Source organism: Protopterus annectens, chromosome 5.part0, assembly GCF_019279795.1.
Source record: "Protopterus annectens isolate FY-2018-M chromosome 5.part0, PAN1.0, whole genome shotgun sequence".
Taxonomy (NCBI): domain Eukaryota; kingdom Metazoa; phylum Chordata; order Ceratodontiformes; family Protopteridae; genus Protopterus; species Protopterus annectens.
The window spans coordinates 1,068,339,348-1,068,363,347 of NC_056735.1; positions in this window are offsets into that span (position 1 = coordinate 1,068,339,348).

The following is a 24,000-nucleotide window of genomic DNA, read 5'->3' on the forward strand; positions in this document are numbered from 1 at the left end:
GAATAATGACAATAATTAAGAGTTACAAACTTCTTTTACTTCAGAAAATGTGTATTAATTCATATGCTCTGATTCGTCAATGTATCAAGTTAATAGCACTAATATTTTAAAGTTGTCCCTGATTGTCCCTGTTTTTTCCTGACTTGTCCCTGATTCTGTTGAAATTTGTCCCCAATTGGTTGAGAGGTCTGGGCCTGTGAGTTCGGGAATGGAGGCTATATAGTGTGTGTAGTGGTGTTAGACATCAATTTGTTGTATCAGTAACAGCTACATGTAATAGGAAACAGTATTATCAATTATAATTCTACATGAATAACCTTGACATATGCAAACCGTGGAGGTCGTCCGTGTACTACTGGCTGTGGCTCAGACCTCTCAACCAATTGGGGACAAATTGCAACAGAATCACGGATAAGTCAAGAAAACACAAGGACAATCAGGGACACATTTAAAATATTAGAGCTATTAACTGGAAACATTGACAGAATCAGAGCATATGAATTAATACACATTTTCTGAAGTAAAAGAAGTTTGTAACTCTTACTGTCATTATTCATTAAGTGTAATTCACCACCTTTCCAACAAACATCACTAGTTTTAGGAGGGGATTAAGAGGGACAGAGTTAAAATATGATTCAAAATCAGGGACAGTTGAGAGGTATGCTGTGGGTATGTGTTGCCTCGACACATGTAATAGCTCTACATATTGGGTCAATAGGTCTGTCACCAGTCTGAACGGCCAAAGTGGAACCTGGTCTGTAGAACTGTCAGATGTACCATGGCAGAACATACATACAGCCATGCATAGTACAGAAATATACATATCGGAGAAAATCAAAGCATAGTCTAGCAGCAGTATAGTTGCTTATGCTACTACATATGACATATCGACGTGTCAGGTATACAAGACCTGTAACAAGCAACCAGTACAGACACCTACCCTACAACATGAGAAGGTCCCCTAATCAGGACAGTTGCAATGGCTAGAGTATTGTCCATACCACTCAACTGTCCCTGAATGTCAGGTACGTCCCTGAGTTTGACTGAAAGTCTAACTGTGTCCCTCTTAATCCCTCCTAAATGTAATGGCTGTTGAAGAAAAGGTGGTGAATTACACTCACTGACTAATGACAATAAGTAAGAGTTATAAACAACTGTTACATCACAATATGTGTATTATGTCATAAGCTCTGATTCTGTCAATGTGTCAAGTTAATAGCACTACATTTGCAAATGTGTCCCTGTTTTTCATGACCTATCCCTGAGTCTGCAGAAATGTGTCCCCGATTGGTGGAGAGTTCTGGTATTGTCACATGTGATGTCTGATGAGGGACTGTCCCATGCAAAGTGGGAAAAGTGTCACTCCTACAGTCTCCTGTCGTGCAATCTGAAAGGTGGTCAATGTGCAGTTGGTATGCGGTAGCATGGCTCGGCAGACTGCTGCGTTAACAAACTCAAGTCACATGTCAGCATTGCAGAGTATTGGTTCCCATGTATCAGGCAGATGGGAGCAGATCTTATGAGGAACATGCATATAATTTGATTACGTCACTGGACAGGCCACCGAGTCCGTACAGTTGAACGGCTGCCGTCGCAAAATAGTTACACATACCCAATACTGTAGTCATGTAGTCCGATGTAATATGCATCACAAGGGATCACACACACCCAGCATGAGTGACAAATGTAAGCGGACATGGAGAGCGAGCGGCTGTAAGTGTCTTTGTCTACCAGTATGCCAGTAGTGCCCTGTCAAAGAAATGTGGAGTGTAAACGTGTATAAGGTGCTGTGACCAGAGGTCAGCAGTGTTTAACACTGTGCAAACCCACGCACAACAGCTCCCACCTGCTGGACTGTGCCTTACCCAGTTTGTATCCAAAGGCCTCGGCCTATCCGCAAACAAAGAACCGCCCTATACACGTGATGGTAGACGTACCCTGGGCACATAGCTCATGTGACTGAACAATAGACCATGGCATATGTACAGATAATAGAACGCAAACACCATACAGCGCAGACATCCAACAGTATAGCAATGTACTGGCAGATATGTCCGGACCACTGGTGTGTGCATGCTTGGCCGTCCTGTGTTTCAGTGTGTGAGCATGCCCAGTATGACTGTTGCGCATGTTGTAGACTGACAATACCGTCATGTGTGTGAGCATGCAAAGTATGGTCAACTGTATTGCATGTGTCACATGTCCAGATAGTTAGTACTGTGTTGCTGACCCCTCCGTTCTACACAGACAGGTGACATGCTGTGTCTGCAGGGTAGCTAATGGTCATGTGGCATTGACAGTTGCTACATGTCTATATAGCATGGGGGAACATGCAACCACAGTCCTACACAGCACCGTGGGTGGTGCACATGACTCTCACATGTGTAGGTGTGATGGGGGCACAGCCAACAGTTGTACACATCTGCCGCTACTGTACTGGTCTGCCAGGTACTCCATGTCAGTGTGTGGACCTCCTAAATCTCTGGTTGGAGGGATACCAGGGTACGTCAGTTCCCAGCATTAATTACCAGCACAGTGGTGTTGGACGTCCTATTACACATCCTACATCAAAAAGCCTGGCCTGCTGTCATCTGTGTGTGTCATACAGGGTTGGGGTCAGTCAGTGGGCATATTCATAGGCCATCGTATATCATTTGTCTGTATTGGTCCACATCTGTCCAGCTGCATGGGACATGTGTGGGCTTTACGGACACACATGATGGTCAGCCCATAATCTGCAGTGGGTAGGACACCCTGTGTACTACAGGCTACCATTGTGAACCCTATATGTACTACAGAGGTCATGGTGCCACTATGGATGTGTACTGTCTGCTGCCCTAACATTTGGCCACCACAGTCACTTGTATGCTCACATACATACCAGAGCAATGGGTAAGTACACATTGTAATATGACCGCCACTTGTTAGGTCAATAGACATACCCTGGTTGTGTTACGGACTTGAGGATGGTGCTGGAGTGCTGCCTATGTCGGATGCACACAGTGCACCTCCCATACATGGCCGAGCACAGGTACTGTTATGTTTGGCATCCATTGTACTGTGTGCGGGTCAGAGAGGGGAAATCTGTGGGTACCTATTGTGTCAGTGCATATGCCGTGTGTTGCCTCTTTGCCAAGGACAGGTCATACTGTGCATGGGCTGTCGCCGATTGTGCCCTACACAGGTAGTTCCTTTACCAAGTCAAACTGTGCATGTACAGGCCTTGGCAGTGGTGTTGGGCTGTGTGGCCCTGCCCCATGCGGTTTCTGCTGCAACTGTTACTGCAGGCTAACATTGTGTAGCATAGCAAATAACATAACAACATGTATGCATGTAACTTGTGAATACTGCAGAGCCCCTACACATGTGTCCAGATATCAGAACTGTGAACCGAGCATCCCAAACACATGCAGATGTATATGTCTTGCCTGTGCATCCGCCTCAGTATGGTGTGATTGTTCAGGTGTGTGTGCATTGTTGATGGGTGTTATAAGCCACTACACCAGTGTTTACCTAGCATCCCCCACTGGGAGACTGTAGGGGATGTCCACATAGGCATTGGTGTGCTACCACTGTGTCAGACGCCATATATCGGACACATCACAGCTTCCAGGGCAGACAGCACACACATTCAATGTCATGCCCTGGCCATCGCATAGGTCCTAGCTGTTGGAGGGTATGCCCTTGCACTGACTGTAGGCCCTACTCTGCTCCCTGGGTGGTGCTACGTGTGCAGGCTATAGCACCCAGTACCCCAGGGTACTCATCCATGTGGTGGAACAGATTCATATTGCTGGTCCACTAATCACATATGTGGAGGACCTGTACGTGCTCACTAGCATGTGTTGACATGGCATCTGTGAAGTGGTGCAATACTCTGGATACAGATGCCTGTGAGATACCCATGATATCCCCAGTTGTGCTGTGTGAGGTACCTGTGGCAAGTACACCTAGGACAACACATCCCATGGTATCCAATGTGATGCATTCCCCTTGGCCTGTGTGATGTGTTAGGCACAAGTCAACAAGCTGCTGTAGGAGGTCTCGGTCCACCCCATAGTGCTCCAACATCCCCAGCCCATGTAGACCCTGGTAAGTCACCCTCGGTCAGTAAAGTCTTATGTCACCCCAGTAAGGGTTGTTCGGCAGCATACACATCTGCACTGCCCCAGCCCCCTGCACATGTTGGTATATGTTGCCTGCTGCAGCCCATGTCATTTGGTTGGACTGTGTCGTGAAATGTCCCTGCAGGTATACACTGGTGGTGTAGAGGGTGGATGAAATATGTGTGTATGCTGCTTGCTCGCATTAGTGTACTGTTCATGTGCGGGTTGGCCATGTCATCAGCTGATTGTGCTGATCAACACCTGTTTGTGCAGCCTGGACACCCTGACTACCCCACCACTGCTGTCATCCCTCCCAACATCACCAGGCAGGTATAGACACACCCCTAGCTGAGGTTTGCTAAAGCAGGAGCACTCCCAAGGCACAGTTCTGCAATGTACGTACAGTATGCCTGACCCCCCCCTCCCATGCTATCAACTATATGCGAGACCTGCACCTGACTGACTACACAAATACACTCCATGGACCAGCAGCACACCCTGGTGATAAATGTGATACACCATAGTCAACCTCATCTGCATAGTATAGTCTTCTAATGAATAGTTATATGACCCATACCGAACCTCCAACATATTAACCACTGCTCAGTATCACTCAGATCCACACACAACTGGCAACAAGTGCCCTACCATCACCATATTCGATGTCCCATGGTCTTCCCAGCAACAAAATAGCTGGTGTCTACACGACAACAACTCGTGGCCATGAACACCACAGACGATGTGCATTAACACCACGCCATGGCAGATATACATAGATCTCAGGTTATCACGTACAGATCATCCGGTACAAATAGTCAATAGTGCTGAACTCCCCAGACATATGTTCACATATATGTCCACTTCTACATCTACATATATCACATATATTATTTGTAGACATATATACATGGACATATATACATACACACATCATATACATGTACACATATGCAGATATGGTATTTATGTCACAACAGCGAACCACATGACAGCAATGCATTAGACAGGAATGAAAAGGTAACCACATGTGCCACCTGCATCATGTAGTGTTGTTAATATCAAGGCACATGTGTTATGTTGCGTCACACAGGTCAGACCATAGCAAGCGTAAGATTAGGGCCGCTGACAGTAACTCACCAGACCTATTGGTGACTGTATGTGTTGACAACCCAGTGTCTTGGCAGAATATGCGGGCTGTGGACATTAAATAGGTCATCAACAAAACAAACTGGACACATCCTGCAGCTAGCCACCCACAGATACCAACACATACAGTATAACAGCCAAACACACACCTGCCATGCCCTGGAATCAAGCATCTACCTGTCTAGTCTACCACACTACAGCATTATGCAGTAACAGAATGCGCTACCGAGTTCAGGCATCACCGCACTCCCACAGGCATACTTCTAGGTGGATGACATCATCCGCAAAGGCAAAGACGCCGATAGGGAATATATGTGGTGTGAGCCATCTAAAAGCATTACTCTGTCCCCAGGCAGCTGGAAACACAGAAACACACACACCTGGCAGGGCGTCGAACATACACCTAACTACCTTATCACACTACAGCAATACGCAGTTACAGAACGTAGACGTAGACAAACACACGGCGGTGGTGTTATTGGGGCAACTACATATCTACAGAGCACTACAACAACACTACATAGATACGTGATGCGCCACAGACAGTACACCCTTCAAGACAGTCAACCAGTGTGTTCAATGTAGGCATCCATCGTGATGTGGAAAATGGGCATCTGTTGCCTGGATGACCACCATCGCTATACAGGATGTCAATGGCCATGCCCATACACAGAGGCACATCACTGACACAAGGTGTCACTGGGGATGCCCACATGCTTAGTATCACACGTCTGTTTGGAATATACTGTGTGGCCATCTACACAACGGCGTACTGGGCATGCTCACACACTTAGCAGTTGCAAAGGGCCATCTGGCATGCACATGGATTCTAAACACGGAAGGGCGCAGTTTAGAATGCACTGTGTGTCCATCTACACAACAGAGTACTGAGCATGCTCACACAATTAGCAGTTGCAAAGGGCCATCAGCAGTTGCAAAGGGCCATCTTGCATGCACACGGATTTTAAACATGGAAGGGCGCAGTTTGGAATGTACTGTGTGTCCATCTACACAACAGCGTACTGGGCATGCTCACACACTTAGCAGTTGCAAAGGGCCATCTTGCATGCACACGGATTCTAAACATGGAAGGGCACAGTATGGTGTTACTGTCCCCATGTACATGAATGCCACTCACATGTACTGACCAGTATACACTCAGGAGCCATCACAGATATCTCAGGTGCAGGTCACAGGGGTATATACCGCAGTCTACATTGTAGCCCTCAGACATCACCATGTCGTAGGACCAGCTATACACTGCCATACATTACCACATCATGGTGTGACTCATGACCAGTGGACTGTACATAGGTCTACAGCAACTGTGCAGACTACACATGTACCGACAGGGTTCCATCATGTGTTATGCATTGTAATGATACCACTGTAATGACCAGGTCAGCTCTACACATACCAGGGGCCCTGGGTCTTACACAGCTGTGACAGATAACTGTCGCTGTACACCAAAGAACACACATGTTTGGATATGACATACATGTAATTGCAGTGGATATGTGCATGGACCACACACACAGCACATATGTACATAGCATAGCTTTTGCTGTCCTCCGTGCAGACAAGTGGCTACAGCAATCACATGCACGCAAATGGAAGGTGGGTCCATGGCTGTTGAATGCTAACAGTACATGAGGTAGCAATGTTGACCAAGGACACATTCCCTCTGTACTAGTTACCCATGACACCCATCATATCGTACAACAGTCCATGTGTTATGTATGTCATCACACATGTCCACCAATTGCAATGCATACAAACATGGCTACATGACAGGCATGTAGGACCAACACACATGTACAATTTGTAGTGTGCATGCAGCTACCATGCATGTACAGTAGCTGATGTATGTGACTCATCTGTGCCTAACTACAACATGCAGTTGCAATGCAGCCCCATCACTGACACCTGTATATGGTGACATAATGACAGTACGGTAGGATGTACATCAGGTATGAATGGATGTGTGTACATAAATTAGTGATCCACCTGTGCAGATGGATGTTTGCCGGGGATGGCTCACAGGTATGTCACATGCCATCCTACCATTACATGTGCAAACAGTATGCTATGTTACAGTTACTTGATGGTGAAGACATAAAACCTACACAGCGGTCAGGTGTTACTGACTGTATGTCACCTGACACCTGTAACACTTACATCTTCCTGTGTGCATATAGCACCACAATTGCCGGATGTAGCGTTGGTACACATAATGCGGTCAATACTGCTGCATGTCTGTCAGACGTATCATCATATAGCAGGTGTATCATTCACACTACTGCCATGTGTGTTTGCTTGTGTGACCATATATGCCACATATGGTGGGGATTACATCCCAATTGTTACACACCCCTGTACACTGTTGTAGAGATCTGTACATACTGCAGTATGGAAAGCATGACGTAGGCAGGGGTGGTGTGTGTATCACACACATCAGCTATCTGTATGTGTATGACATTTGTGGTCTCGACAGTGTGTGTGTGTGTGTGTGTGTGTGTGTGTGTGTGTGTGTGTGTGTGTGTGTGTGTGTGTGTGTGTGTGTGTGTATGTATGGCTGGCTGGTGCATGGAGTATGGGTGTATGCTACCATACAGAACACACAGGATCCCTAACCCCTCATGGTGATGCAGTCTACTACCCTGTTGATGCCATAGGTCTCAGCCATACTGGCTACCTGTATATGTTCTTTCTCTGTGTCACATCACGTGGGTGCACAGTACTGTGAGGGTGATGACCACATAGGCAGGGGTCCTCACCTCAACACTATGGGGTGTTCGTTATAGTGTTGTTGACCCCGTGAGTGTGGGCATGTTCCTGTAATGTGACTGAGTATTACTGCTACACAGTGAGGCCTCATGCTATCAGGTGGCTTCTAACATTATCATCGGCCGGACAGCTGTGTACAACCCCTGCACCATGTCAACATACCTGTGATGTGACCTGGTATGGATGCCACGTCTCTAGCCACTGTAGCCTATTAAACTGCCCACATGTGTCTGGATCAGTATATGTGTGGACATCTGTGGTATGTTAGCCTTTCCAGCAGTCAGGTTGAGGCTACGTTTAGCATGCTGATATTGCCATACGTGCCTATGAGTACTCCACAGTTACACATGGGAGACTGCAAACACTGCTACCTGTAGGCACATGCAAGTAGACCATAAGGAGGTAACCAGGATATCATTACCAATATGCTGTTACTGTTGTTACCAAGACACATACTGTGAACATATAACAATGCATGCTAAACCTGTACTACATGGTATTTCTGGTGCGTGTTAACAGTACACAACTAATGTAATATGCACTTCTCTCACTATTCTTACACAACTAATGTAATATACACTTCTCTCACTATTCTTACACAACTAATGTTATATACACTTCTCTCACTATTCTGTTCACCCTGTGCATCAGACCATTTGAGCATGTCCCTGCACCGATGGTGTAGATTACAGGGATGCAGCACAGGCTTCATCATATGCACAGGGTGATAATGTTTGCCAGGGTCATAGGCTGCACCAATGAATGGCATCATGTGTGTGGGTAAGGGCCGGTGACATGATTGGACATGTCTGTTCAGTATGCATGTGGGTGTTGTGGTGCCCTACAGATGTGTTTGCTGTGTGCGTGTATGTGTGTACACAGTTCTGCCTTTTGTGAAGCCTACACAGGGGTATTATTGACAGCTCCAGATTGTACAGACCAGGTTGTACAGCTCACTGTGTCCGGCCACGGACACGTAACTTGTGCCTGCCAGGGGTTGCATGGGCACTACCAGGCGGAGGTACAGATTGGCTACTGTCCAACGACACATGTCCACTGGAACCGTGTCCCCAGTGGAAATGTCCAGGGCCACGTACACGTGGCCTGCTGTGTCCTGGTGTGGACAGCGCAGCACCAGCTGCACTGCTACTGCTACCGACACTATGGGAGCAGGCATGTGAGGTGGCATGCTTACATTGACCTGCACTAGGTGGTGTAGCTGGTCTATGTCCATGTGGCCTATGCCTCACTCCTACCAGTTGTTCCAGCACAGACAGCTCATGCTCGTGGATTGCCATGCCACGGTCAAGGATTCCGACCATGTCACCCAATCGCCTGTCCAGAACATCAGCAATCTGCTTCTGAGCATTTGCCAATGCCTGGATGCTGTAGTTTAGGGTACAGATAGCAGCCCTCTGCAGCCTCTGCCCTTCTCTGTTCTGTCATTCAGCATATGCCTGTGCTGCCATTACAGTCTGGAGCATGCATCTGGTGATACAAGCTGCTGCACTCTGCCCTGCAGGTGCATGTTTGCCAGAGGTCCTCCTACGAGCAGCACCGGCCACATGCCTGTGTGGCACATCTGCAGTCATTACACTGACACCATGGTGTGGAGACACACCTTCTGTAGCCACCACATGTTCCTGTTCCATGCTAACAGACGCTGACTGTCCTTCCTCTATGGCCACTGGTGATGTGGTATGTGTTGGCAGCAGAACTGTGTGCGGGGAAGAGGGGGATATAGCTGGGATGGCAACCATTGGCACAGATTCAGCCCCTGATAACCCTGCCTGTACCTCATGCATATGTTCATAACTGCTAGTATCTATGGGGACACTAACATCAGATGGACCGTAGGAGGGTAACAAACCTATATCACCTGTGAATGCAAAGAAAGACACTAAATTACAATAGACACACACACAGACACACACACAGACGCACCATGCATGTGATTTGACAGACGGCATGCAGCATGCCTGTGATACAGCAGACGGCATGCAGCTCAGACATTAATAGTGTTAATTACCATACCTCCCTGGGGTGCACACTACAGCAAGCAGGTGTCATATCAGTAGCCATGCAGTTTACACAATCATGGTAGTATGCATGCATCCCCGTGATACACCATGTAGACCAGAACAGGATAACAGTACACATGGCTGACGTGACCTTGACATGTAATCTGCTGACGTGTGCATTAACATGCATACATGTCTGACACAATGGTGTCCTGACACATGTACAGCATCGTAATGGGCATCACATTGCGGTGTTGTCTGTATGCCCTACAGATAGAATGCATGTTTAGCAAATGTGCATGAGCATGGAAGGGTAGTGTGAGCCGTCTACATTGCTATACAGTGTGAAGTACAGACACTGTGCCATTGCATAGCATCATGAGGCGTCTATATTGCTATACAGTGCATAATATGTACACACTGCATAGCCATAACTGCATGCATACCCATGACATAACTGTGGATTGTGACCCACGATGCTGAGGTGTATACACACCAAACCATGCTGTGTCATGTGACAGGTCACTGGAGGACCTACATATGACACCCCTGCACAACTACTATAGAGTCTTAGCTGCCTGGCAACCATGTCCACACATAGCAGACTTGTCAATTCACCATGTCCCACATGACATTGATGTACCACACACACGAGGTGCACAGCTAACGGTGATGTCCTACAGCAGCAAGGGAAATGTACAGTATCTGTGGCCTGATGTGGTGTCAATGTCTGTGGAAGCTGTACAGGTGACTACTGTCATGCTATGACACAGTCGTGATGTTCAACACATCTTATATGGTAGACGTCAGGGATACCTCCACTAGCTGTGCACAGGCTTTAAGGAGGTCCAGTGTACCACATCAACTGTATAATCAGTCAACTAAGGCTATAATTGGACCATGTGTGACAATGTGCAACAGGGTGTATACACATCACATCTACTGTGTAGCTACATGCCTCTGGCCATCCCCCATGACCATGTGTGCACATGTGTTGGCCAAATGTGTGTGATGGCTGTCTATCACACATGTCTGTGTTGTCCCACATGACATACACCCATAGATGTCAGATATGTCACCATCCACAGGGCTATGCAGACAACGGGTTGTATGTTTGGTATGTGAGGTATGGGTTATGGGATAGTGTGACAATACTGCAGCCAGAACACTACATGTCTGGGACATGTCAGATGGCACATCACAATGTATGCACCCAATTACAGGGGCATATAACACAATGGTGACTCCTGTGGGCTGCCCATGTCACAGCTCACTGTGTGGTACTGTTTGCGTACCACACATGTTGTTCCAATGTATAGTACATATGCCTCCATTGTACAACACCTCCACCGTTGTATGCACAGCTGTCCACACATGTAGCAATGGCAAATACTGTGGTTTCATATCGGTGTATCATTTTGTTTGTATATATTGCACATGGGTGGCCAGTGTGAATGATGGATGATGCAACCTGTATATCATGACTGGAATGTACATCAAGTGTACAAGTGTTAACTGGCCACATGGCAAATAGATCTATGCTTTAACATGCCTGATACTTATGACAGTCTCACCTGCAATAGACTCATGTCTGTGCGGCACGCCAGAGGTACCTGTATAGGGGTGACACAGCAGTATGAACATTATCCATAACTGTATGACAGCCACAGGGTGCGCTGTGCACGTTAACACATTCGCCTGTACAATAGCATATAGTATGCACATGTGTGCATACACAGGGTAGCATACTGTAGTTTGCAGCATGTGTTTCCACATACCTTGCATATGTTGTTACATTACATAATGTACAATGACACATGCAACTAAATGGGATGTAATAGCCATATGTGCAGTACTGACTTACCAGGCAACTCCAGGCTCATTGGTTGGGAGACACCCACCTCCACGATGGCAGCTAGTGTTTGTGGATGTTGTTCTGAGAGTGTCCCCAGACTGGCCAGTAGCTCCTCGGTGTGTGTGAGTGGGGGCTGGTTTGGTGGCCCACCACCTGTTCCACCTTGTTCCCTGGCGATTGCAGTGGCACGCTGTTTTGCATGTCGTATCAAGTCCGTGCAGTGTCTGCACACCTGCTGGTAGGTGCGGTTATGGCCACCCACATCATTCACCCTCCTGCAAAGATCCTGCCACAGGTCGTCCCGCTGCTGGGCATGCTGTGGCATATGGCTGAACAACACCTCGTAGTTCTCATGGAGGTACGGAATGAGGACATCATCCTCCTGGTGGCTATACACTGGCAGGCGTGTATGAGGCATTATCTGTAAGACATAATGATGGTGACAGGTCACAGTTTCAGAGATGTACAGAGATACTGCTGCACATTTTCTAGTAAATCTAGTACATCTTCATAATTATCTTTGCAAATCATCATGACACTGACACGACTGACATGTTTGTGTCACACACATGTAACACCCGTTATGCATTGGATATCATCACCATATATGTGTGTCACCTCATTACATTGTTCATACTCCATGTGAATGCTGTCTTGATGTGGGCATGTCTGTTTGCCTGCACTGGTGTTCTTACCTATCAGCACATGCCTGGATGTGTCCATGGTAATGCTGTTGACCTTGATGCTGTGTATATGTCACATATCAACACATACACTGCCTTAATGGACTTGAGCAGTGACAATGCACACATACGCATGGAAACCTTTACATGCATGTGTTTTGCCATATACATCTGCACAGCACTGTACAGCTGTTCGACATCCTGCCACGGATCGCCTGTGTTGCACATGTGATAGACATGGGACAATGGCTAGTCGGACGTCATTCGCAGGGATGGTTATCAACTATAGCATGTACGGGCAAGGTTTCCTAGCTGTATCCGACAGCCATTATGCCACCTCGAGGTGCATCAGTGCCACATTACTGATCCAGACAGTTGATACTACATCTACCATGCAGCCATCACATGTAAGACAGGGATGACGTGCAGCTTTGATGGACAGGGCTGCATGGTATGGCAGGAGTATGTCACATATATGGCACAGGGATCTGTCCAGCATGTGGCGATCCTAGTAGTAGGACGGTGGCTGTCCATGACGTATGTCTTTCAGATCAGGATATGGACATTTAGCATGTCCAACATCATAGTGTAGCAAATGTCTTTATGCAAGGTAGACAGCATGCTGCATAGTGGAGGTGAGGATTGTGAAGGCTGGTATCGCCCATCCACGCATGGCCAATACCCCTTAAAGGTGATGTGTGATCCAATATTGGTCACCCGAGTGCTGTGTATGCCTGTCCAATACTCTCTGTGCTCATGGATGGCACCCTGTCATGACATGGGTACCTCATATGACTACCTAAGGGGCCTGGAGATGTCAACAACTCAGGGAGGTGTACTGCACAGCACCATCCCTTACACCGTGTCCATAATGTTGACCACAGCCTAGGTGGCAGTTAATGGGTACAGGGATATTCACCTAGCGGTGACAATGCTGATATCATCCATCAGAATGTGCACATATGTCACACACCTCACCCACAAGGCCCATTCTGTATGTTGTTCACAACACTGAGACAGCTATTGCTCATAGGTCATGGCCATTCACATCCTTACATACACAGATGCCTGACATTTGTCTGTGTGATATGGGCTACAATGAGGGTGGAGCAAAACACATTAACCCTGTTTTACTGTAGTTGGCACTGGTGTGATATGCACATGTCAATCTGGCACCTTTTGTAGTGTTGATTCTGCCAACAGGCCACTGGTAGAACACTCCTGTGACATACAAAGGTATATGTAGTCAAACATCCGTACTGTCATGTACATCTATACTGCTAACATCTACATTGATAATGGTTCATGGACTTGCAGACCATACTCAGCAGGGTTATAGTGCGGTGCCACCAATTATGACTGTCGTCACCACTTGTGGGTTGATATTATCCAGCATCTTATCTGTATTGTATGTTCATGCTCAGCACTTGTTCAGAACTTGTGAACATGTCATGAGCTACTGATTAATATAGCACCCATTCCACACCATTTCTCACAGGTACACTGTCTGTCCTTACATTTCCAGCTTGCTTACAGTACAACAGCTGTTGTACACACGTAACTCACATATCTTGTGAGACATGGTTGTATATACAGGCATGTCCAACTGTCACGTACCAGTGCTATTGCCTGTCTATATGATGAATATGTTGTACATGTGGCAATAGAGCAATTGTCTCATGTACACAGTCAATGCTCACCTCCCAACATATGACACTACAGCCTGTGGGGGATGCACATATGCAGCCCTGCTGGGGGTAATGCTGTCACCAACCCTGACTGCACCTGACAGTCATGTGGGGATGTGTAACATTCGCAACACACCCCACTCATCATATAGTCTCACAAGATCTCCACCACCACAGGCCACACATATGAGGACAACTTGTGCAGTACCTCTCCATACTCTGTGTAGGCACCAAAGGCAGCCCCCATCACCAAACACAACAACAACAACTTATAGCCCACAGACTCATGTGTGCCCATCACATACAGCCAATAGGGTGTTATAACAAACACAACACACCTGTCATAGGTGACTCTGTAGGCGGTCACACTGATGTTCCACTCAGCAGGCTACACAAGGTGATAGTCGCTTACATCTTGCTGTCGGGTAACTGGTTCTGCAACATAACCTATGCACCCATGCCACACCTCACCAGGTACAATGTGACTGTCATTCTCCATGTTAGTGTGACTGCCCTGAGATGCAACTTCACAGACTACGTGTGCAGGGACATGCAATAGCTCACCAGTCTTGTAGCCCTGAAGGTATGGGCCAAGCCCTGGGGAGCATTATGCATTCATCTGGACCTGATACCACTGTACAATGACTGACTGTGTCACTTCAACAGTTGCCTATACTTCTGCTGTCATTCCACAGGCATCTGGTATCTGTCCGCTTTGACTGACATAGTCAAACAACACAATGCTTTGGCACAGATAACCTGCACCTGTCAGCCCTAGGAGTACAGATCACATGTAAGGCTCTTGCTGCTTCTATACTGCCTGTCTTGCACAGTTTCCAATAACATTCACCACCAGAATGGGAACTGGCAAGCAAAACATGGGGTCATGTGACACAATGCTTGACATCTTCATCTCTGATGCACGCAGGCAAGGCACTCCTTATAATGCACCACTTCAATATCTCTGCAGTGACTGGGACCTGCCTCTAGGCTCTGCAGAGCACACCTGCAATGACAGGTTATACACAGACCATACCTTTCAGTCATGTAACCTGGACCGGCACACCCACGGCTGAGGTGTTCCCATATTCCACTATGTTGTACACACATCCTGGCTAGTTACTTAGCACAATGCATCAGAGGTGCTCCACGTACAACTAACTGTGTCCAGAACTGCTATACACATTGTAACAAGCTATGGATTCAACAACATACCCCATGGTTACCAGACCTCATTTCTTGGTGTACTGGACAGTAGGGCTCAGACAGGTACTACTGATGTGAGACTGACACTACCCCACACTTAACTGGGATAGCCACTCATGTACCGACAAATTAGGCCAAAGCTGTCCGTGATTCATAACCTCCACTTGGCTGGATCAACCCATACACACCACCTCCAAGACCAACAATATCCTTGACATGGACACTACCAACATGTGACTGGTGTTCCACACCTGTGGTTATTCCCTCATTGGTGGATTCTGAACATATGCTAATCACCCTTGTTATCCACATCCCGGAAATACACCCTTCACGGCATACACAGTACATGAGTACTACAACACCTACTACAGACATCTTATGACAGCGGTAGTTAACGTCATGACACCCGTGCAGATGGACAATGCACATACAAACGTTGAAACATACCCCAGTGCACTTCATTAGCACGTACACAACTGCATGGCTCATGCTATTCCACACAGAGCCATGATGGTACCCACCAGATAACAGATGCCACTCTGGGGGTCCAGTTCCATGGACATAATTTACAACAACAGGTGGAGGCTTTTGCAAAGTGGAGTAAAATCCCATGGGTGGGGTAACTCACTGGTCAGCCTTGGTAGGGCCACAGGATCCCTCATCACATACTCCAAAACTAGCTACCTAAACATTACTGCGACACATTCTGGGGTATACCACAAAGCATTATGGTGGTATGTCAGTAGTCAATGGCAATACCCACATCCGCTCTCACATACAACAGTTACTCAGGAACATTACAGAACCAGGTGATGTTGGCAACATGCCGGCAGATGGATTCAATGCTAACATTACATCCTCTCACTCCCTACAGGGCCACAATCCATGAAGGAACACTGGGTGTCCCTGAGGTCACACCTACACAGTACAAACCTGCACTCTATATGTCCTGGGACACTGGCCCCATGTCACAGTTCAAAATCCCAGGCTGTGATGTACACAAACCTCTGAACGACATGTCTCCCCACTAGGCCACCATATTCAGTAATAGCCTTGTATCAGACATTGTGGCCCCTGAATGGCACACAGCAACAGTTATCACACTCCACACAGGTGGTGCCACAATGCACGAGTGGGACTATTGCCCTATACACCTGATTGGACTGTTCTGCAAGGCTATGGGGCACATCATCATGGATGTCATTCACAGAGACATTGCTGGGCTCCGGTCCTTTGATGCCACCCAGGTTGGACTTGTTAGGGCCAGAGCATGGCTCCTACACCTGGTGGACTCCTTTCATACAGTTAATAGGGTAGTTGATGATAGTACGGGGGTCCACACAGCCTACATTGTCCTCTCATTGCCTTTCAGCACCGTTCTCCATTCTGGTATTGACAACATACACATACACCTGCACATCGACCCCTATGTCTCAGGATGTTGTGCAAAGTGGCTCATGGACAGGACACACACAATGAGGGTAGCATACCATAGTACCTACTGTATTTCAGTTACACATGGCATATCACAGTCCTCAGTCATAGGGCCCCTCATGTTCGGTATATGCTTCCCTGAGGTACAGGCTAGCACAGAGGGACTTTCCCTGCCTAGCTTTACAGACCACTGCATACAAAGCACCATGATTGATCCATCAGCTGATTCTGACTCCCTCCATAAGGGTGTCACTGTGACAGATACCTGATATCAATATCATGGTTTCAAGCTGCATGACACAAGGTGCATGAACATCCCCTTTGCATTACACCATTCACCCACTGACTATCACATAGGTGGTAGTCCCCTACATACATGTCACATTGTCCATGATCGTAGTACACACGTATGTCACACCCACTCCTGTGATAACCATATTGCCACTGTGGCGTGGATATCCTTCTACGTGGCCACACTTATCTGTACTGGGTGTGTAGCTGGAACATAGACACCCATTGTACCTCTGAACTCCAGACATATACACACATTCAAGGGTACAACACCCCATTTAGGGTGTACCTTATACAACAGCTGCAGCTTTATATACCACAACATTAACACGCCATGACGTTTATTAAGCTCCAACAGTTAAAGTACGCGGCAGAACTACGGACACCACGTCTGTACACATTTGCATACTACATAATCAGGGGTGACCTCTGCTGAACAGACAGGGCCCATGTCCACAACAATATTAATGGATATACTCCACATAAGCGACATAAGCAAAGGCCACTGTGAGCAACATGCTCATGGATATGTGCACACACGCAATGATGAGTGGGATGTGCTTGAGGGTTACATTCCCAAACCGGACACTCACCATGCTTTGGAACATTATTCCTATGTACATCACGCACGGACACTCAGTAGCACTGTTCATGTGATACCTCACTTGGTGGATGGGAGCCACATGTATGCCAGGGATCACTGCAGTGGCTGTACTGTGCAGAGGTGCAGATAACACATGGCTCTGCTGTTCACAGGACACTACCCTAGAGAGGTGCCGCTGGTGTGAACACTGTAGTTGTGCTTACACATAGACTTGCCAGACTGCATAGTACCCCACTATGAACCTGTGAAGCTATTACATGTTCTTTGTGCATGGTTAATTGAGTAGCCCTTCCATTTAGATTAGTTATCATGCTATTAGAGTGTCCCGTGACTACAAGCCATATGTATCCTGTTATTGTACATTGTACATGCCAATAGACGATACCTTTGGTATGCATGATATGCCTGTTATGCTGTGTAGCATATCTGACATATCTACCTACAATACTATACATTACACATATTTTACATAGTATCCCATAATGCAAAGCATACTTGCACAGCGAGACCACCTTAGACATGTCATTGTTGTTATATGCCCATACACATGCCTACTGTGACAGTATATCAGCATATACTATCCCCTGCTATGGCACGTACTTGTTGGACATACCCTACCACTGACGGCGGGTGGTATGGAATTGTTCTGTTTAAAGCCCTCATGTAGCATCCCTTGTGGGGTCTGTGATGTTTACCTTGTGGCCCACTGCAGGACACATAATTTCTACAAGCATTAGTATGCTCAGCAACACATCACTACATAAATATCTTTTCCCACTTTATGCATTGCAGACACTTTTAATTAATACAAAACAGGCTATACATACACTAACATAATTAATACAAAACAGGCTATACATACACTTACATACCGAGTGTTCTACATACCTTGTTATCGTTCCGGACTTTCATATCTTTCTCTCTTACACTGTTTAAACAGTTCTATGGTATGAGCATATGGTTTGAATGTCTGGCAAGTCATCCTTATATACATCGATACCTGTAACATGTGGTTTCCTGCCGCCAATTGGTGTTCCTGAGTGACTTATTACTTGCACATCAGCTGTGCAGCTACTACATTTGCCAATTACATGGTAACAGTGGGGTATGATTGAATTCTCCATTTGGGCATTGCCCATTTGCCCTACCTTTGGGGAGATGGCCTGTATTGTGATTTGTTGTGTGTAATTGCAACTGCTATGTGTAGAGACATGTATAGTTTGGATTCATGTCCTCCGTGGATTGTGTGTGATGGCTAGAGTATGTGGTTGTACATGTGAGTGTACCTGTCATCCCAGCCATCTGATAAGGGACTATTGCAAACAAAACCTGTAACATCGCTGTTTGTTCCATTATACAACGGCTACGATTTCACATGGCGCCTTTAAATGTGTCTCTCACAAGGTATGTTAACACTTCTGCAGATGTAATTGACTGGATGTTTGTGCTTTAATTACAGTCTGTATTGCTATAGTTTCTAGTGTGGGGATGTAGGTGGGTGTACGTAGCATATACAGGTTTGTGGGGCTTGCATTTCTACATATTCCATATATATATATATATATATATATATATATATATATATATATATATATATGTGTGTAGGCTCCTTCCCTAATTGAAGAGCTATCAGTTAGTAGACTTATGTTACGGGATTATACATTGGGCCGTTGTTAATTGGTTTCTATCTAGTATGCAGGTGAGGTTGATACTTCCATATCTCCGGAATTACAGCGGTATGTAAAGGGATGTTTCTAAATTACAGCTATCCCGTGTATTTCTGTCCCAGATATTTGCAGTCATTGCAGTTGTGTTGGTAACAGAACATCTTTGGCATGGGTTGCCACCTTTTCAAATGGCCATTGTGGGACACTTGCGGGACACACATCGGTGTTTATAGGCCGACATATACCCATGGTCAGTACACAGGATAGAACATACTTTTATCCTCAATACATACTTATTGTTGTGGGACTTTGGCTACTTATCATATTGCATGTAACATTTACGTTTCTTACATACAGGCATAACTATTTAATGCAACTATTACATAATCTATGTGGGACATAATAATGTCCTACAATCTCGGACAGTTGCCCTTTGTAATGTTTTATGTCAGGACACAACTGCTCAGGGAGGGGCTGTCCCTCCTAATGTGGGACAGGTGGTAACCGTATGCCTATGGCTAGCTATACCCACACCTACCGTAATGATCTACCTCCGAGTTGGCACTAACAGACACACAATGCGGACACACACACACACATTACAGTCACATGGAAATGCACACGGCACCCTCAACACACACATACACAGATTACGACAATCACAAACACAGTTGAACACAGTACCTACATGGACCGCAACACCAGCAGCGTTAACTAAATGTCCCTTCATATCGTGATAATATTACTTGTGGTTCTACTGTTCCGGTACTGTGTTCTTTCGGTCTTTCAGCCTTGTGGTTACGCGTGTCGGTATGTGACACATTCCATAGTTGGCGGTATCCTGCTTATTTGCACCTCCAAGGTTTTATGAATGTCATTGACCTATCTATATATTTGAAGATACCGGTGAATCTGTATATATCAACATATATCTCTCTATTGCCCTTTCTATCTGTATTATATATATGTATATATATATATATATATATATATATATATATATATATAATTATATATATATATATATATATATATCTCTGACAGGGAAAGTGACAGGCAAGCTACACCTTTCATTGTGTACTTGTTGGTGTATACTGTTTCCTGGACTCCACACGTTTGTGTCTGAACCTGTCACATTACACACCTGCCGTAGGTACATCTTGGCTACCATAGTGTTAGGTGATTGTATACATGACTGCGTGTTCTACTCCTGGCAGTGGTCGTTTTACCCTTCAGAGCAGGCGCTATTAGTACAGGGGTGAATAATGCTGGTTTCACCTGTTCTGGACATCATTGACCATGATCTGCGTGATATTCGGAGAAGCGTAGCCCTGTTTCGCGCATATCCGTATAGTCATATTTAAATGATGCTTACCAGCAGTGGGCAACGCATTATCCCCCTAACGTGTGCTACACATGATCTGCTGACCTGCATCCGACATGCATTATTCGTGCCTTCGGGATTACATTACATCCCTTGCAGGACGTGAGACCGAGAACATGAACAACGGTCACTGCATTTACCACTTGGCCATCTGGGATTTGTACACATGTTATGGCATTTTGTATGTGAAGTATACTACGGCTGTTACTCCATACTGCACTCACATGGGTAACTCAGTTAATTTACATATGGATGAGTCCAGTTAATGGTATGTCCATGTGATGATTACTGGATGTGCTCCGGCATTGGGTATGTATATCACAGTGAGCCACACACGATAATGTGCTACACCTTCAAACGACCGTAGGTAGAGCATGCTGGGGTGATGAATACCTATCATGGGTACACCCCATGCCTTGATACAACATCCATGATTACATTATGTGGAGCCCCTCATTAACGCTGCAGGGAATCCGTGCTCCACTGAACGACAGTTAGTTACTCAATGTTTTGGCGACAGCAGACACTGTTTGCCTCGTTTGGTGTGTGGCCTCTGACAATCAGGCGTGTACCTACCGATGTACCTAGGAACCTATACACACAGCACCAACATATGCTGATAGGCGCATGTACTGTTCAGGTGTTGACATTCCTTATTCCAATAGCTGTTGTGTGTACAATGTTTGAGGGCTGCCTATGTAGGATTCACATAGCGGGCCACCTATACATTACAATTTACAGGTGGTTGTGTGTGTGTGCCATCCATTTTACTGTGTATGCAGGTGGAGAGGTGTGTCAGTCTGTAGGGGCCTACACTGTCAGAGTATGTGCTATACGTTCCCTCTTTGCCAAGGCATAGGCATACTGGGCATGCCTCCGTCTGCCTACTGGGACTGGCACAGTGTGTTCGTGGTCTGAATCAATCTGTGCCTGTGATGGCCTTGGCAATTGCGGTGGGCTATGAGGGTCTTCACCATTTTGTCCCTGCTGCAGCTGTTTCCGCAGGATCATATTATGTAGCATGGCACATACTATGAAGATGTGGGCACACGTGCCTGAAGAGTACTGCAAGGCTCCACCAGATGTGTCCAAGCAATGGAACCGTGATTTCAGCATCCCGAACACACGCTCTATGATGATTCTGGTTTGTGCGTGTGCCTCATTATGGCGTTCTTGCATGGGTGTGTGTGCATTTCTGATGGGAGTCATCATTCACGGCTCCAGTGCATAGCCAGCATCCCCCACAAGGAGGCCATGTGGGATGTCCCCCCTGATAAATACCTGATACAGCTGTGAGGCATGCCAGATATGCGAGTCATGGTAGCTTCCAGGGCTGCCAGCACACACATCCATGATAATGCCCTGGGCATTGCACATGACCTGGCAGTTGATGGAGTGGAATCCCTTGCAGTTTATGTAGCGCCTACCATGCTCACCGGGTGGTGACTTGATATGTATGTGCGTGCAGTCTATCGCACCCAGTACCTCCAGGTAGTGTGCCACATGGTGGAAGTGATGCATATTGCTGGCCAACTCCTCCTGAGTTCAGGGGAAGTATATCTGCTCATTGGCATGTGGTAACATGGCATCCAGGAACTGGTGTAGTACCCTGGATGCTGATGCCTGTGAGATCCCCATTATATCTCCAGTTGGCCTTTGAAAGGTACCTGTGGCTAGTATTCACAAGCTTACACATACCTTCATGTCCACTGGGATGGTTTCCCCTCTGTTGTTTCTGGTTCTTAGGCGTGGCTGACACAGTTCAACTATTTGCTGTAAAATGCCCCTGTCCACCCTGTAATGCTCTACTATCTCCAGATCATGTAGGCCCTGGTAGGTTACCCTTGGTCTGAACACTGTTCTCCTCCTCCGGGGCCTGCGGTGGTTGTGGGCATCATCCTCCACAACACTGTCAGTCTCTAACACATGGTGATGAATCACAGCTATGGCAGCTCCCAACATGTACATTTTAAAAGTTCCCCATGTGTTTACACCTATGGTGCAGTGTTTGGGAATACACAGGTGTGTGTAGGGTGCTTTCACACTTTATACTATTGTGCTGTGAACACCGATGATGTCATAGGGTGTGTATGTATGATCGTAGCTACAGGGTATCTTATGTGTTTTACTACAGGAACTACTATTATGGTGCCTTTGATGTTGAATTACATTTGGCTGCTGTGAATTACATCTTGCCCTTCCCTTTACATTTCTTCATGTTTCACCTACCATTTTCTGGCATGCATCCAGCAGCCTGCTTTCATTTGTACTTTCCTAGACCTGGCTTATCTTGCATAATGTGTTCTATTGCCAGTCTACTGTAGGTTTGCTTTTCTCTGCTATGACAGTTCTCCTATCTTTGCAATCCAATGCCTCCCCTCCTTTCTTTGCAATCCAATGCCTCCCCTATCCTGTTTTGTAGGTTTCTGTGAGCAGACTTGTCAGCTGCCGTTGATTGGCCGCCGTGAGTTGATAGGTGTTAATTGCTCAGTTGTACTCCAATAACCCTACTGCGGCATTTCCTTCTTTTCTTCCCCTGACCTTCCTGTTTGTGCTATTGTTCACGGCATGTGCATCCGCTTACTGGGTTTCGGGCATGTTTTCATCCCCGTACACATGTACTTTCGGGCACCATATGTGCTCTCAGCTAAACAATTCTGTACCTACCTCCCCACCCCTGTCCTGCAGCTTTGCTTAGCAATGGCCAGGCCAGATTTGCATTGCTCCAATGTGCTTACAGCTACGGTGTCACACCCCTCTGCTGATGTCATGTATCACCTCTGAGCCACTCCTCAGTGTTATAGCGCTGCGGCATATGGTACATCCTTCATCCGGCTGGACATTTGCGATTCAGTATTACCGGCCTCATTTGCATGGCATTGACTACTAATTCATAGTTACCGAGCTGAACACTGTCACAGACCCTTAGCAACCCTTGCAGCTTGGTTGTGGTGTACCATGCATACCATTGCATATTATGGTGAAATCCTGATTTGTATTACATTGCGATTTTATGACATTTGTATATATTTTCTTTGTGTTTCAGTTTGCGCACACATGCCTGCGGTTGTACTGTGTGTTACTGTGGTCATGACATTAAATGTTGTTGTTTAGGTATTGTGCATCTT